Source organism: Emys orbicularis, chromosome 1, assembly GCF_028017835.1.
Source record: "Emys orbicularis isolate rEmyOrb1 chromosome 1, rEmyOrb1.hap1, whole genome shotgun sequence".
Lineage (NCBI taxonomy): Eukaryota > Metazoa > Chordata > Testudines > Emydidae > Emys > Emys orbicularis.
Genome location: NC_088683.1, coordinates 291,536,229 through 291,555,195, shown reverse-complemented (window position 1 = coordinate 291,555,195; position 18,967 = coordinate 291,536,229).

The window sequence follows — 18,967 nt, the reverse complement described above, 5'->3', positions numbered from 1 at the left end:
TTCTCTAACCTCTGAGGATAGGACAAGAAGCAATGGGTTTAAATTGCAGCATGGGTGGTTTAGGTTGGACATTAGGAAAAACTTCCTAACTGTCAGGGTAGTTAAGCACTGGAATAAATTGCCTAGGTCGGCTGTGGAATCTCCCTCATTGGAGAATTTAAAGAGCAGGTTAGACAAACACCTATCAGGGATGGTTTAGATCAGTGGTTCTTAACCTTTACTGCAGCCTGCACCCCTTTGGTTCTCGCACCCCTTATATGTTCTCGCACCCCTTATCAAAAATCAAAATATGTTCTCGCACCCCTTAAACCTAAAATATATGTTCTCGCACCCCTTAAACCTAGATATATTTTGTATATTACATTTTGTATATTACAGTAATTGTTAAAAAATGTATAATGTTAATAAATACATAGGTTTGATGAAACAAAGTAGTTGTACTTAAGAACCTGTGCTTAATTTGTGTTTTCGATGATTTACCTTCTAAAAAAATCTGGAATGTCTCACACCCCCAGAAAGGGCATCTCGCCCCCCAGGGGTGCGTGCACCCCTGGTTAAGAACCACTGGTTTAGATAATACTTACTCTTGCCATGAGTGCAGGGAACTGGACTAGATGATCTCTCAGGGTCCCTTCCAGTCCTATGATTCTATGACATTATAGGAACTAGATAAAATTTCAGAGGTAGCCAAATGTGTAAGTTCCTTGTTCCAGTGGATATTTCAAATACCATTTCAAAATTAAACCCTTTAGAACTCCTGAACACCACTAATCAAAGTGGAATTACATAAAAATGTAATTCCGGTTGGAGCTATAACTACATTAGGACCAGTGTTTGCTACAATAGACCCTCTCCTTATTTCACAGAAATGTAGGTGTCCCTCAATTTACAAATTATGACATCTAAAGAAAAAAAAAACTAGCAGACATAAGTGTGTGGATATAAACATTAATAATAAACATATACTAATAAACTACACATTTTCAAAAACAATGATAGAAGATTGTTCGTTTCTGAAATTTCACAGCCATCTTTGCCTCACTCATTTTTTATCCATTTTATGTACCTATGTTTTGTAATGCCAGACAGAAGGCCTCAAACCACTTCGTTGATTGGAAGTGGTCTCTGTATAACAAAAGCACACCAGCTTTTGGAAAAATTCAGAACTATTGCAATAATATATATCATTTCTCATCTTCTCAATGAAAACAAAGTGTCACATTATCATTCTAGATGCAGAAAGCTAGATTTTGACTGGCTCAGTTTAAGGGTGTTTAGATAGCATAAGGAGCATTTGCCTTCCCTCTTGAACACAAGGAACAACCACAATCCCAGAGTTCAAGGGGGAAATCACCACTCTGCTAGCCGTGCTAGACTATCCTAAAGAGTAAGGACAAAGGATATGTTTACTCTGCAAAATAGGTGTGTCCTTAACTTGGGAAAACTAACCCACATTAGCTAACTCCGGTTAAAATAGAAGTGAAGGCACAGCAACTTGTCTTTTAACTCAGATTAGCAACTTGAATTAAAGCCTAAAGAAGTCTGTGGTTGAACCCAATGTAACCAACCAGAGTTAAGAACACATCTTTTTACAGTGTAGACACCCAAAACCAAAGGCATACACCATCTCTAAGATGGGAGTTCACACTGAACGCTTTCAAAAAAATATAGGACCACATTGTGCACTCCTTAGTCACATAGAGTCACACCTCACTCCTCATGTTGTTGCACTGAAGTTAATGAGACTATCTAAAGTATAGCTAAAGGATGTAGCCCACAGTATTATTTAACTAACAATATAGAATTATATAAAGATAGTATATTCAGTGGATGCCTTTTAAAATATCATAAAATTGCCTTTGCAACTAGCTAATGGTGCTGCAATATTTGTATAATTCCCCAGCATAGTGAATATGTGAATACTACTTAATGTTATATAGCTTCAAAGGGAATTGAAGGGTTTTTAAGGGTGGCTACTGTACATTAAGGCACAACAAAGGTAGAGATCAAGTTGAGCATTCCACCTTAACTTTTGGAATTTCCTGGGTTTTCAATGCTACATTAATACCAATTTGCTTATTGAATAAAATGATTGCATATGAGAATCTATGTGAAAAGCTGAAGAATAACTAAAAGAAAAACCTCACACAAGGGAACAAGGATACACAGCTTGTTTTGAACCTGGCAGTCTCTCATGTTCCAACCAAATGAACATGCCACAGGTGCAACCAGGAAGAGCAGGTGTAAAATAAAATGTTATTGTGATGGGAATAAATATGATTTGTTGTCTATAATGTATTCATCTCAAGACACTGGTGCATCTGTTATATATTAACAGTTAGTGCTGTATTTTACTTGAAGTTTTGAGAAATGTAAATCTGAAGTTCTATACCTAAAAGACTCTTAACCAGCTTCTCCAATGCTTGACTCCAGTGCTGCCATTTTAAACTAATGAACTCAACCATTTACATTAGAAATACCAGGTATGTTCACTAGCACAGGAGATGTGTCTGCTGGATGTACTAACTATTTAGCAACAGTGGAAGGAAGAGTTGGGAAGTTACACATTGGAAACTCTTGCACTCAGCACTTCTGTCGCCATGGCTGCTATCATAGATGGCGCTTGCAGCTTTAGCTGGCACTGGCATCTCTCTCTACAACTTTCCCTCCTTCTGTATTCTTTATCCCTGTTCTGTGATGCACCTAGCCACCATGTGTTATGACAGCCTTGGTCCTGACCCACCATTATATTACTCTGAGCATAATCAGCCGCTATGCCTCAGAAATGCCTGTCAATCTTCCAGTCAAGTCAGGGACCTTAGCAGTTGTAAATGGCACACTATGTGCTTCTCCTTCTCATATGGGTTCAGTGACAATACCAGTGGGTTCCACAGCCACAAGTATGTCTTCTCTGTTGGTGAATAATCAGGCCCTCCTTTCTTATCTATTTATTATAATTAATAGTTGTCTACCACCATAGTATTTCAGAGCTAGGGGTTATTTTAAATTTAACATGATTTTAAACATGACTTTTCCTATACCATCTTTAAAAACCCTATGTACAGGTTCTTTAAGCCCATAAGTAGTTACTAGATGTCCAGGAACACAGTCATGAGAAGTTCTTATCCAGCTGTCCCATGTATATGGCTATATTTTTGTTCCTTTATGTATTCTATGTTTAAGGTAACTGTACAAAGACAGCTGAATTGCTTCCTTGCTACTTGATAGATGTATCCTTAACACTTCGGAATCTATTTTACCTTTATAATGCTCAGTGAGAGTGATGATGTGTATCTAGGGCACTGTACCAGTCGAGGTATTCTGCCTGTGGAGAACATTGCTTAGATTTGGAGTGTGTGCTCCTCCACATCAGATACAGTCCACCTTCTGATGTAGAAGTTGGTGAGGCAGGCCCTGTGTCCATGTCCCACCCTTTTTGGAGTATGTAGTATTTCCAGCAGTGCCAACACCACCTTGACTTTTGTATTCGTAGAGCAGAATAATGGTGGTCTCTTGCTGGGATGTGAAATAGAAACAGGGCTCTTTGCACCCTCATTCACTTGTTGCACACCCACACAGTGCAAGACATAATTTGTTTCCCAGCATGAGGGTTCTTTTCTGTTGTAGACTGCAGAAGAAGGACTGCCACAAGTAGAAATACCAGTATAGAATATTTCCTTAGGTACCCGATACCACCAACAGTGCCAAATCTTTTAGCTTCTCGGGTGAATATGTGTGTGTACATTTTTCTGAACCTGATGTTTATTTACCCAATATTTTGAAATGACTAAAGAGCTATTTTATAAATACTACAGTACATTTATTTAAGCTCTCCATACAATCTGTGTAAGATGCTTTTGAACAGAAGGTTCGACAAATTTGCAACATGCTGCACTTATTCACCCATTCTACTTGTTTTCCCCTTCACAATTTAAACAGAGATCAGGCCATGTTCTGGTTGACTTTCTTGCCAAATTTCACGCTCTACTGCAGGGATCGGCAACCTTTGGCATGCGGGCCCATCAGTGAAATCCACTGGCGGGCTGAGGCGGCGAGCACATCCCTAGGCCCACGCTGCTTCCCACAGCCCCCATTGACCTGGAACGGCGAACCATGGCCAGTGGGAGCCGCGATCGGCCAAACCTGCGGATGCTGCAGGTAAACAAACCGTCCCAATCCACCAGTGGATTTCTCTGATAGGCAGCATGCCAAAGGGTGCTGATCCCTGCTCTGCTGCTTAAAGCAGGGGTCGGCAACCTGCGGCACACATGCCACAGGCAGCACGCGAGCCGATTATTACTGGCACGCTGCTACCAGCCAGGGTCCTGGCTGCCGGCCCCACTCAGCCCGCTGCCAGCCTGGATGAACAGAACCTCCGGCCGGCAGCAGGCTGAGCGGGGCTGGCAGCCAGGACTCCAGCTGGCAGGAGCCGGCGGACGGAACCCCAGAACGGCAGCGGGCTGAGATGCTCAGCCCGCCATCGGTCTGGAGTCCTGTCTGTTGGCCCCGCTCAGCCCGCCATCGGGCTGCCAGGGTCCCGGCCTCCAGCCCCACTCAGCCCACTGCCGGCCTGGGTGAACAGAAACCCCAGCCGGCAGCAGGCTGAGAGGGGCCAGCGGCCAGGACCCCGGCTGGCAGGAGCCGGTGGACAGAACCCCAGACCGGCGGCGGGCTGAGCGGCCTGGGATACCAGCTGCTGGTCTGGGGTTCCAGCCGCCCGGCCCCCAGCCAGCCATTGTCTGGGCCTCCAGCCCTGTTCAGCCCTCCTGCCGGCCTGGAGTACCGGCAGCCAGCCCACGGCTCTGCTCCTGGCCTGGTCCCAGCGCTCTGCAGCCCTTATCAAAAATTACACTACAATTAGCTTAAAAACTTGAAAACTTTGTATATTACAGTAATCGTTAAAACATGTATAATGTTAATAAATACATAGGTTTGATTAAACAAAGTAGTTGTACTTACGTACCTGTGCTTATTTGTGTTTTCGATGATTTACCTTCTAAAAAAATTTCACATGTCTCGCACCCCCAGAAAGGGCATCTCGCACCCCCGGGTTAAGAACCACTGCACTAAACTGATAAGATCTGCATTTTAATTTAATTTAAATGAAGCTTCTTAAACATTTTAAAAATCTTGTTTACTTTACATACAACAATAGTTTAGTTATATAACATAGACTTATAGAGAGAGACCTTCCAAAACGTTAAAATGTATTACCGGCACGCAAAACCTTAAATTAGAGTGAATAAATGAAGACTCGGCACACCACTTCTGAAAGGTTTCCGACCCCTGGCTTAACGCCTCTGTGGAGTCACATGAGCACTGAAGAATCAAACCCAATAAGTGACTAATTATAGGCCCTGTAATTCAATATCCAAACAAAACCATTTATGCTTGAAATCTTTGCTTTGGGGCTGAGTTTTTCCTCTAACTTTTGGCTGAAGGAACTCCTTAAAACCAAGTTTTAGTGATATAAAAATATCAGAATATTTGTATTTTAATTCTGTCCCCCACTGTAGCTCCTTTACACCTCTCCAGAGACATAAAGGACCCACTAAGGGGCCAGATAAAGAGGTTCCCCTACTGGCATGCAGCTGATTAAGCAGTCCTATGTGGCCTTCCTGCACACCCCTTGGATAGGGGCAATAGAGGTGTGCCATGCACGGGAGCAAGAATCACTGGAGCATGAGGCACTACAACTATTCTTGCCAGTGCAGCATCCCATAGATGTCCATACAAGGCCAGGGCTGGTCTAAGTTGCCCAGAATTCAAGGGACACAAAGGTCCCTTAAAGCCACTCAGCTTTGCCTCCTGTGCTTTGCTTCCTTCAAGGCACAGAATCTGGCCCTTACTTCAGGTGAATGTTTGAAAGTTTCCATGTTTATCCTAATACCAGAACTTCTTGAGGGCCCCCTCATACAAACCTTTCTCCCTATCCCCTACCTTTGCAGGGGTGCCTACCTTTTCTCTTTGGCAGTGGTAGAAGAAATAAAACTCTTCAGAAGAGATTCAGCAGGCCTTCCCACTGCAGGCAGGGGTACATCATGGTGGATGCCAGGGTCAGGGGGGATCCCAAGCAGAAATAAACAAACATAACAAATGTTATCCTAGGTTTTTACTGAGCTGCTGCTTTCTTGCTGAATCAGCTAGCTGGGTAGAGCAAATTTCCATGGCTTCTGCATTGCAGAAGCTGGAAAATGTTTATAATTCAATGGAGCTCTAAAAGGCTTGAAGTATTTCAGCAATATGAGTGCAACAGCTATCTGAAACCACTAGCAACTTTCTTGACACTCTTATAACTAAAATGGGCTCAACCAGCCTTTCAAATTTTATAAAAATGAAACTGCTTCAGGCAACAGACTCATCACACCCAGCTAAAAACTGAAGTGAATTTTAATACCGAGAATCAGGGTTTATGTCAGATTTGCCAGCATGAATAGAGCACCTGTTTTATAATAGCACTGAACAGGGCTTGTTTTATTCCCTATTATTCTAGATACAGTAGAACCTCAAAGATATGAAAACCAGAGTTACGGACTGACCGGTCAACCGGACACATGGAGAACCGGAAGTAAGCTATCAGGCGGTAGTGGAGACCAAAAAAAAAACAAAACCACAAACAAACCAGCAAATACAGTACTGTACTTGTATTGCATCTTAAAGGTAGGCACATCTGGGCTGCCTGTCCCCACCCCCACTCACCACGAGGGGCAGTCACTTACAGGTAGGAGGTGGTGAACACTGTTTTCCCCTCTCCCAGCCCCTGGCTGGGAGGGGGACAAGCTTGCAAGCTCAGAGCCCTGGAAAGAAACTTCCAGAGCTGCTACTGAAACCTGGCCTAGAGTGTAAGCTGCTGGAGCCAGAGCCTGAGCTCCTGCCTGCACACTGTGCTCTGGTGGAGCAGCTCAGTTTTAAAGGGCCACAGCCTGCACCACACACACACTGACACTGCGGTGCCCCAGGGTGCCAGAACCAGCTGCCTGTTCACATCCCCACTCACCAGGCAGCCACAGCAGAGCTATGAACCCCCGCTCCGAGCAGTCCTCCCTGAGGAGCAACCCATAACGGCTCGTTCAGAGTTACAAACATTTCAGAGTTACGAACAACCTCCATTCCTGAGGTGTCCATAACTCTGAGGTTCTACTATACTGTGGGCCAGATTTTCAAGTGGGGAAAACTAGCCATGGAAGACAATGGAACTACAGCAATTTACACCAACTGAGAATCTGCCTGATTACATCTACCTATAGAGAGAGATATGTGGGCCAGATCCCTACCCAACCTCCCTGCAGGCAGCTGAAGTACTCCAGATTTCAGTGGCATACCTCAGAGCACAATTTTTGTAAACATTTGCAATTGATATAGCTAAAGACATCAACAGAACAACACCCTTTTAGGGGTTCTCCTCCCCCGCATGTTTGATCTTTGAACTCTTTCACCAACAGTAAGCAGGAATTTGTATTGCATGTACTTTTTGTGGGGATTTTTAATTTTATGCCCATTTGCCACTGCTCATTTTGATTCCCACTGTTCCTAGCTTAATTGCTGTTGTCTTGATCCTGCACCATTGAAATCAAGTGGCATTTTTCCATTGATTCAAATGAGTGCCGGATTGCACCATATGGGTAGTCAGCAGCTTAAATTTATTTCTTCAGCTGGTAGCCTGTGGAGACTCAATAAGCCTTCCTATCCTAGAGAGCTTCAGAGGCTAACCCCTGTGTCAATGGATATTTCTCCTTAAGAATCCTGCATGTTGTCCATGCCACTACCTGGCAAAGTCAGACCCCTCCAAGCAAAATTGCCATATATGGCAATCTGACTGATGTGAATGGTGTTGAAGGAAGGGTTATGAATAATCAGTGCATCCCACAGAGGAATCAAGCCCTTCCGTGCTGACACAGCCAGAGAGGAAATTTAAAGGCATTGCATATATTAAAAAAAAGTCTGAGAGAAAGGTAGAAAGGACTGCTACCCCCTTTCCCAATTTTGGGACCCCCCCCTCCCCCTTCTACAACAGCAATGGGAAAATAGGGCATCCAGTACATCCAGTGAATAGGATCAAATGTTTCTGCCATCTATTTTTGATCATTGATTTAGGGTGGACATTCCATCATTATTAATTTAAATGTTTGAGCTCTTAAACTTGAATGAGACTTCTGGAAATGTCTCTCTTCCTCTCCTCTAAGAGGAGCATTTCTATTGCCCTAAAGTTCTACTAACTCCTAATATCTGTGCAGCCTCCAAAACTGCATTGTGGAGAGGATCACATCAGTGATATGTTGTATGTGGGAAAGAGAGAGTATGATATGTTGTATGTGGCATCGTTGGGCTCAACGGGTAGTGATCAATGGCTTGATGTCCAGTTGGCAGCCGGTATCAAGCAAAGTGCCCCAGGGGTCTGTCCTGGAACCAGTTTGTTCAACATCTTCATTAATGATCTGGATGATGGGATGGGTTGCTCCCTCAGCAAGTTCGCAGATGACACTAAGCTGGGGGGAGACATAGATATGCTGGAGGGTAGGAATAGGGTCCAGAGTGACCTAGACAAATTGGAGCATTGGACTAAAAGAAATCTGATAAGGTTCAACAAGGACAAGAGCAGAGTCCTGCACTTGGATGGAAGAATCCCATGCACTGCTACAGGCTGGGGAACGACTGGCTAAGCGGCAGTTCTGCAGAAAAGGACGTGGTGAATACAGTGGATGAGAAGCTGGATATGAGTCAACAGTGTGCCCCTGTTGCCAAGAAGGCTAACGGCATAGTGGCCTGCATTAGTAGGAGCATTGCCAGCAGATCGAGGGAAGTGATTATTCCCCTCTATTCAGCACTGGTGAGGCCATATCTGGAGTATTGCATCCAGTTTGGGGTCCCCCGCTACAGAAAAGGATGTGGAAAAATTGGAGAGAGTCCAGCGGAGGGCAACAAAAATGATTAGGGGGCTGGGGCACATGACTTATGAGGAGAGGCTGAGGGAACTGGGTTTATTTAGTCTGCAGAAGAGAAGAGTGAGGAGGGATTTGACAGCAGCCTTCAACTATCTGAAGGGGGGTTCCAAAGAGGATGGAGCTAGCCTCTTCTCAGTGATGGCAGATGACAGAACAAGGAGCAATGGTCTCGGTTTGCAGTGGGGGAATGTCTACGTTAGATATTAGGAAAAACTATTTCAATAGGAGGGTGGTGAAGCACTGGAATGGGTTACCTAAGGAAGTGGTGGAATCACCATCCTTAGAGGTTTTTAAGGCCCAGCTTGACAAAGCCCTGGCTGGGATGATTTAGTTGGGATTGGTCCAGCTTTGAGCAGGGGTTGGACTAGATGACCTCCTGAGATCCCTTCCAACCCTTATCTTCTATGATTTACAATCTTTTCCTCCCTACTAGTTACTCAGCAACTTTGGACTGAGGAGTGTACTGGAGACGGGAATGTGAGACAGTTATGTGAAGTAGGCTGACCTTTCTCTCAGACATCTGGAAAACATTTGGGTGGAATAAAGCCTTGGTCACTTTGTTTTAAAGAAATTACATAACCAATTCCCCAGTTCATGGTACTCCCTCTCCCACCTCAATTCTTTACTTTGGAAGGACCTACTGCTAAACTTATCAGCTAAAATTTTTCATTGTTTTTTGTTTATTCTAAGAACTAAGACATTTCCATTTCCATCTGAAAATTGCATACCTATTGTTACAAGCAACCGTCAAGGCCACTGTGGGGAAGCCGTGCAGTCTCGTAGGTAGGTCACTGGACAGGGATGAAGGAGTCCTAGGTTCTATTCCCTTCTGTATCACTGGTCTGCTGCATGACTTTGGGCAAGTAACATCACTGCCCCATGCCTCAGTTTCCCCTTCTGTATAATGTGGGTAACAATACTGACCTCCTTTCTAAAGCATGTCAATATTTGCTGATAAAAAGAGCTAGGTATTAATAAACCTTCACTGGAAAAGATTAAAGAAAAAGATACTTTTCTCCTTCCCCACCCTACCCCTTTTCCTCCACTTCATGTACTTGGAGCATTTGACCATGTGGCCTGCTCAAGCTCGCAATGAAGTCAATGGAGATTGATCCCATAAGGAGCTGAATCAGGCCCTCACTGTTAGTCAGTTCCACAGTGTTGTTAATGGTACACACCATTTCAACAGGGCACTGTTTACCAAATAGCAGCAGCAAAGATGAAATGGAAACTGCAGAGGCAACAGGCAGCAATGTGCACAAAAGGAAGGGGAGGTGGGAAGATGAGCATGTTCATGGTGTTAATCCCAGGCATGCCCAGAAGACACTTCTAAAAGTCACAGGACAGGAGGAAACCCTTATAATTTTGAACATAATTAATATTATTAAAAATCAGGACACATTGTTTAAAGGGTATTCTATCAGAAAATGTTTCTTTTTTTAAAATCATCAGTTTAAAAAACTGAGTTAGCAATTCCTCTGTAAGTTGCTAGGAAAATATTTATATTACAAAATAAAGATATTATAGCTATTTAAAGGCTTATGATTTTTATACCCTATTACATTTTACCTATCGGTCTTATGATTTATTGACAGCCCAGTATAGATGGTTCTTTATTTTCTACTCATCCTAACCTTGGTCAAATAACACAACCTTACTTCTTTTCACAATATTTTCCTAATATCTCAGCTCATTTAATTCTATCGATCCACTGAAGAGTATAATGGCAATGAAACTGGAATTAATAGCACCCCCCTTTTCCAATGCTAAGAGCTTTCCTATTTAATCTGTGGACCATCACACAAAATCACAAAGGTAGACAAACCAGACTGACTTTTATCAGTTACCATTCTGTGGCAAAATTCAGCAAAGCCCAGAACATCATTTTCAGTTTTATGGCACTGTTTTCCTAAAAAATAAGAGAGGGGGGAAAAGGAACAACTGACCTCTGTTCAGCATTTACTTAAGCAGAATTGGCATTAATAGAGTATTCTGTCAAAAATTCAAGCTCAAGAAAATGTATGGCTTTGTCCACAGCAGCAGCTATCTTAGCAGATTGCACTGTCACTGCTTCACACAAAGAGCATTGCAACACCATTAGTGGACATAAATAATGCACAAGCTCTTATGCAGTACTCAGCTAAGTGCATGGAAACCTTGGGCTCCTGTTGTCAGAAATTCAATGGATTAGTACCTAGATTTATTTTAAGTCTGTAAAGCACTTTGTTCTTGACAGCGTTCAAAGTAGAAAGAGTGCTATCCTGAATGTGCATCTTAATACTGTCATTCCTGTCTTGTAAGAGTAGATGAAATATGGACTGCAATACTTCTTTTTTAATATTTAAAAGTTTCCACTCTGCAGATGCAAAATATATATATTAATAGTTATCCACAGTTACCTTATTGATCTGGAAAAGCAAAAATGAGTTCTGTAATGCATGCTTAGTAAAAGACATACCATCACAATTATAGATTAGTGAAACAGATAATGATAAACAAATTACTATCACTATCTTGAATATGCCTTTGTAAAATAGATGCCCTGATGCCAGAATCCTGTATAAATATCACGTTTACTCCTCCATTATGACACAAATTACTTAGCTTTTAAAATGAGCATTACTGAGAAGAGATCATATGGTTAAGATGAGCATTACTGAGAAAAGATCATATAGTTAACTGAGAAAATCATGAATATTTTAATCTAATTACTAATATTGAAAACTCAGTAATTCCTTACTGACCACATATCAAATACTGTGCAGGTCTTGTACAGTCTTTTTTAAAAGAAGTTTTCAATGCCAGCATTTTAAAACATTTGATAAATGTTCAAGAAATTGCTTCACCATAGCAATAGAGACTTGTGAGGTCTTTTTGCCTCTGGATGTGCTGGAGAGTTAAGCATGATAATCCCCCATGCATTGAGAGGATAACAGGACCCTTTGTGTAGATTAAAAGCAGTTTTCTATTGATATCAGGGTGGTAATGCAAGAACAGCAATATCTCATGTGAAGGTCAATCTTTCACAATGCCACTAAGACATAAAATCTTCGTTTGAAATAACAGTTACCTTTTCTCTTTCCCTGCATGGTCCATGAATTTCCACACAATTCATTGAACAGAAGTCAATGAACTATTCATTACTGAACCCTACGATTTCAAAGTCATAATATGTGCATCATTAATGCCCATTTGAAAATAATAATAATAATAGACAAATTCCATAGATCCTGAAGAGGTCTGAAACATACTAAAATCATATTACAGTATTCACATAATAACCTTTAAAACAAAGATTGAATTGCTTTGTTGCAGGCTCTTCTGATATCTGTGGCAAACCCCATTCTCCACCAAAGGCAAAATAAGTAGTTTATTTATCCTTTTTGTACTGAAAGCATCTGATCTTATCCACTAGGACACAAGGTTCTGCATTAGGTATATCCTTATATTCCATTCATTTTAATGGACATTATATTAAAAATTCTGTTGAATTCCTTGTGATTTGTTCATCATAAATACAAGCTCTCTTAGAATTGAAACAAAAGGTTGAGCTTCATTTCAGCATATATTCTATTGGCTATCTCAAGGATATATATATGGATCTTATTCTAGAATATTATAAATTATATACTGTAAGTTATTCAGCAGTGAGTTATGAAAATATATTAACTTATAATAGCCATCTGCACTCTAAATGTAGGTTGTGATCATTTTAATCATGATTACAACAGGTACCAAAGAGCAATAAACAACTTACATGCTGTGATCAATAGGTGGCGCTTTTCCCCTTTCTGAATGCCGTTATCACTTATCCATACTATGGTAATTTTTTTTTTTTTTGAGTATTTAACATTACTTATGAAAATACAGAACATTTTGACCAATTCATAGTTCTTTTTTCTCCCTCACTCTGGCCTATTCAAGGGACATGCATCAGAAATGCATGTGTCTTAGATTTATCATTAAAATTTTAGTACAGAAGTTAAGACTTTACTGTTGAGAAATGGACTTGTAATTGTACATCTGATATGATTTTTCATAACTCCTTGATAATATACATTGTATATAATCAGCATTTAAGATTCAGCCACAATTGCCAAGGAGCTGAGGAACAAAATCAAAAGGGGGTTACATTTTCTTTTTACACAAACCAAGGTGAAACTTATTAGCATACTTAATAAAATGTGATTCTTGATACAAAAGAATGCCAAGCACATATGACCTTTTTGTCATCAGTGGGGCAAGGATCTCACCCTGGGTTCCTGCAGGAAAAGTCCACTCTCTTCCTACAGAGAGGGAGTAATTTAAGGCTCTGGAAACTTTGCAACAGAAAGACAGAATATACAGTTGTATAGATGTATACACATACTTTGTTCTATACACATAGAATATTCTGCCATTTTCTCTCATTCCTGAACTCACATTTCTTAACGATGAAGAGATAATTGATTAGCAATGCGAGACATTTTCTTAATGCTTGAAGGCAAAGTTAAGTTTCTTATCTAACTCCAATTATCAATATCTTGAAATGAAAATGACATTTTAAGAATATAATTATATCATGATAAGAAGTTTTGGCCATAACTAGGAGTTTTGCATTGATTAAAACTGAAGTTAGGAAGTAAGAACAATTTCTCTTTCTTATTTCAAGGGGGTTGTTTGCCACCATGGGAATCATGAAAATGAGTATCAGGTGGTTTGTGATGGTGTTAGAATGGTGCACTGTGTGAAAATAGCCTCGTTCCATATTCTTGCTTTGCATTTTATATACTTGATTTCAACATTACAAGATTTCAAGAAAAAAAGAAATCATATAAAACCAAGTACAGAATGTAGCAATTTAACATTTATCAGAATTTTAGTTGTTAAGTTCACATGGGCATAAATAAACAAAATAAACGTGATTGGTTTTATATATATTCTCCCTCTCTCTCTCTCTCTCTCTCTCTCTCTTCCTCTCTCTCTCTCTCTCTCACAACACACACACACGCACACAGACTCTCAGAGTCTTAAAACTAAGAATTTGAATTCCTGATCCCCTTCAAAAACCTTGGTAAGAGGGTTTACATAGGGAACCAATGTGTGGATTGAGAATCCTTCTTCCCAATACAGAGGCAAGGCACAGGGCACCTACACAGCTGCGCCACAACGTCTATAACACATAGGCCCTCCAAGTAGATATAATTCATCAGACCCTTCCTTTTTTGTATGCCCCAATCCTGCAAAACTCTCATACAAACACTATGGACATGAGTTTAATGAAAATATTTACATGCATTAGATTACTTATATGCATAAGTGCTTGTGGGATAGGAGTCATATTTTGCAGACCTACTAATTATCCCCCTTCACTTCTCTGGTGCACAAAAATCCCTCTAGTACAGTTCAGGTTGAGCTGTATCTTTTCTCAGCTCTCAGTCTCCTCAAAGAATACCTCTTTCAAGTGACAAGCCTACTCCTGCACTTATCCCACTTTTAGAGTAGAATACCATGCTACAGCAGCTCCCATTATCAATTGCATTACCTCAGCAGGTCCAACTGGCTTTGGTCCCTGCAATAGACTTCTACCCAGTACCTGTGACCAGTTTGAAAATGCAGTGACAGAGAACAGCTTGTTTAAAACAAGTATCATTTTTTTTTGGTCCAGTATGGGGACAAACAGAGAGAAATGAATTAAAACAATAAAAACTTAAACACATATTTCCTGGCCAAAACTTGCCATTTGCCTCATGCCGGTAAGTAGGCTTGACTTAGCCTTGGTACCCCTTCCCATTCTCCTAGGGACCAAGTTGAAGCCTGCTTTTCTGCAGGACCTCTCTCTCTCTCTTTCTCTTCTCTGAGGTTCAGCTTTTTAACCACTTATTTGAGAGTTCCCTTAAAGACCCTGGGATTTCAAGCTGGAACCTTTCCCCCACCCACTACATCTCAACCCTCCTGTGGGACCAACCAGACCCTGATTCCATATCAGTGGTGGTAAACCTCAAAGAAATTATCACCTCCATTTTCTGGTGGGGTACTGGTAATTGGAGTAGTCTACCGCCATTAAATTTCAGGTCCTGCAGACCAAAGCTAACTAAACCTGATTTAACTCTTAGTTATCCCTTAGCCAGCAACACAATATCCACTAAGACCACAGATATTGATAAAATTAATGCAGATAATTCCCACACTTTTCATTCCTTCCCCCTGTCTTCAGATGTTCAGCTGCAGGGGCGTGTTCCTTCTGCGTGCTGCACTGGCTCTGGCCAGATAGCCCATACAGCAGGTTCCAAACAAGCTGTTCAGTAAGACCACAAGACTTGGTTTAGTAGCAAAGGCACCCGGCCAGGTTTATTGTCGATGAAGCATGGTGCTAATGCTTCAGTGCAATGGTTACAGGTACACTAACGTATGTATGCCCATAACAATGGACCAGCTCAGTCTGTGTTGGGACTTTCCACTGCCCCGAGGTCAGATGAAGGGTTAAAGCAAGGTATTTCAACATTTATAGACTGAGACAAACAATCTGGGATAAACAACTTACATATCATCTTACGCGTTTCATGACATGTTTGAAACCTCCCCCGGTACTTTCTTATTGAAGTTTCAGACAAAACATTCCTATTCACCACCTGTTTTTGTACTTTTACTCCTGATGTTTCAGACAAAATATCACGATTCATTATGTTTGCCAAACCATTGTATCGTGGTAGTTGGGGTGTTCTTGTGCGGCCTGCTGGAATGTGTTTACATATTCAGTGTGTTTTAATATGCTAGCAACACTGGTGCGGAGTTCGTGTACCGGACACCAACCTGCAGGCAAGGTTGACATGACCCGACGGTTGCTCATAGCATAACTTTTGCTGACTTTGTTTCAGGCCTCAGGCCTTGCACCAGGCCCATGCTTCAGGGTCTCTCTCTTTCTACTACATTCTGTCTACACCCCTCACCCTACCCCGCATTCCCACAGAAGTGCAAGCCTGAAGCAGTACTCCATTGTGCATGGTGAACTCTTAGGCCTGGTCTACACTAGGAGGTTATGTCGAATTTAGCACCGTTACATCGAATTAACTCTGCACCCGTCCACACCACGAGGCTATTTAGTTCGACATAGAGGTCTCTTAAATTCGACTTCTGTACTCCTCCCCAACGAGGGGAGTAGCGCTAAATTCGACATGGCCATGTCAAATTAGGCTAGGTGTGGATGGAAATCGACGGTAATAGCTCCCGGAGCTATCCCACAGTGCACCACTCTGTTGACGCTCTGGACAGCAGTCCGAGCACGGATGCTCGGACCAGCCACACAGGAAAAGCCCCGGGAAAATTTGAATTCCTTTTCCTGTCTGGGCAGTTTGAATCTCATTTCCTGTTTGGACATCGTGGCGAGCTCAGCAGCACTGGCAATGATGCAGAGCTCTCCAGCAGAGATGGCCATGCAATCTCAGAATAGAAAGAGGGCCCCAGCATGGACTGATCGGGAAGTCTTGGATATGATCGCTGTGTGGGGTGATGAGTCCGTGCTTTCCGAGCTGCGATCGAAAAGACGGAATGCAAAGATCTACGAGAAGATCTCTAAAGCCATAGCAGAGAGAGGATACAGCCGGGATGCAACGCAGTGCCGCGTGAAAATCAAGGAGCTGAGACAAGGCTATCAGAAGACCAAAGAGGCAAACGGACGCTCTGGATCCCAGCCCCAGACATCCCGTTTCTACGAGGCACTGCATTCCATCCTAGGTGCGGCTGCCACCACTACCCCACCACTGACCGTGGACTCTGAGGATGGGATATTGTCGACGGCCGGTTCCTCGGACATGTTAGCGGATGGGGAAGATGAGGAAGGAGATGAGGAGGACGAGGCAGTCGACAGCGCTTACAACGCTGATTTCCCCGACAGCCAGGATCTCTTCATCACCCTTACAGAGATCCCCTACCAACTGTCCCCAGGCGTTAACCCGGACACAGAATCAGGGGAAGGATCAGTCAGTAAGTGTTTTAAACATTTATTTTTAACAGAACAGGAATATTAACAATATTAACAATGGGTTTTTCATGATTAGTTTGCCCTAGGCGCTTAAGGTTTCAGTCCTTGGCAGTGCAACTACTGAAAAAAAATCTAACAATGTCCGGTTTAGCATGATTGTTTTGCCCTAGGCGCACTACTGTTTAGTCCCTGCCAGTGCAGCTACAGTAAAATCCGGTCTATATGTCCGGGGATAGAGCAGAAATCCTCCTGGGACATCTCCACGAAGCTCTCCTGGAGGTAATTGGAAAGCCTTTGCATCAGGTTCCTGGGGAGAGTGGCCTTATTGGGTCCTCCGTGGTAGGAAACGTTTCCGCGCCAGGAGACAAGCAAGTACTCGGGGATCATCGCCTTGCAGAGCATGGCGGCATACAGCCCTGGTCTTTGCAGGCTTTCCCGAAGCATCCGTTCTTTCTCCGTCTCTGAAATCCTCATCAGAGTGATGTCGCTCATGGTGATCTGCTTTGAATTAGGTAGGGGAATGTTAGTATTGGGACTGCTTGCCTGTTCCTTTACAGAACTGTAACCAGTGGTTTAGAGCCACGCGGTGGAGGCGGGAGAGGAGCAGCATACAGGGATCTTTCCCTGGGACAGCCGCGAGGGGGTGGGACAGGGGCAGAGTTCATGCTTGCCGGATTGCTGGCAGCAGGGACTGGCATTGCTTTGAACGTGAAAGGAGGCCAGTGCTATTATTAAAGTTTTAAGCAGCCACAAGTCTACGGCTTACCATGTCAGCCTGTTACCCAAATTCCGCTGTCCTGTCCCGCTTGTCTGATCTGCACTGCAAGACCCCAGGCACTGAATGCGAAGGCCGAAAATTCGACCTTGTCCTGAGTGCGCATGTGATAGGTGCTCTGCATGGTCTTGTTCACAGAGAAAGACTATGTTCTTTGTTCACCCAAAAATTTATCTTTCTGAGGAATTGACTCCCTTTTTCCCATCCCACAGCTGCGACTGTCTCCCGAACTACCCTGGCATCACACTCCCAGAGGCTAGCGCAGATTAGGCGTAGGAAGAAGAGGACACGGGAGGACATGTTCTCGGAACTTATGGGCTGCTCCCGAGCCCAGGCAGCCCAGCAGACCCAGTGGAGGGAGAACTTGTCCCAAATGCACCGTTCACACATGGAACGGGAGGAGAGGTGGCGGCAGGAAGACCAGCAGGCGACTCAAACGCTGCTTGGACTAATGAGGGAGCAAACGGACATGCTCCGGCGCCTTGTGGATGTTCTGCAGGACCAGAGGCAGGAGGACAGAGCCCCGCTGCAGTCTATCTCTAACCGCCCTCCCCCGCCACAAAGTCCCATACCCCCCTCACCCAAAGTCCCAAGAAGGAGGGGCGGCAGAGTCCGTGAAAACTCTCACTCCACCCCTGCAGACTGCTCAAGTACCAGAAGGCTCTCATTCCCCAAAATTTGATAAGTCCTTTCCTTCCCGCCTCACCCAAGCCCTCGTCCCAGTTTCATCCCCCAGTTTCATGTGTAGTTGCTAATAAAAAATACGTTTCTGTTAATTACTGTTTCCATCATGTTCTTTTAGGGGAGAGTCTGTTTGAAGTGGGGGAAGGGGCTTGGTAATTGGACAGGACAGTCACCTTTACCAGGGTACAGCGGGGGCAGGTTCAGCAGCAGGGCACACACACATTGCATTCACTAGTTACCCTGGTCAGTCTGGGAGGTGGTTTTCATGTTCTGTGTGTGGGGGGGGGGGCTCTGTGACTTTGTGGCGGGGGAGGGCGGTTAGAGATCTTATGCAGCGGTCCTTATCCTGGATCACAGAGCCACGCAGCAGGGGATCTGTAACCGTCCTCGCCCTGCCACAAAGTCACATAGCCCCCACACACAGAGGCCCGAACAGGAGGGGTGGCAGGCTCCGTTGAAACAACCAGTCCACCACTGCGGAGCCTGTCATTCCTGGAGTTTAGAAGCGTCCTTTGCATCACTACACTACACCCGCTCCCCACCACAGTCTGCGTCCCAGGTTCAACACTTTCCCGCGAAAAGAGTAATAAAGAAAACGGTGTTCAT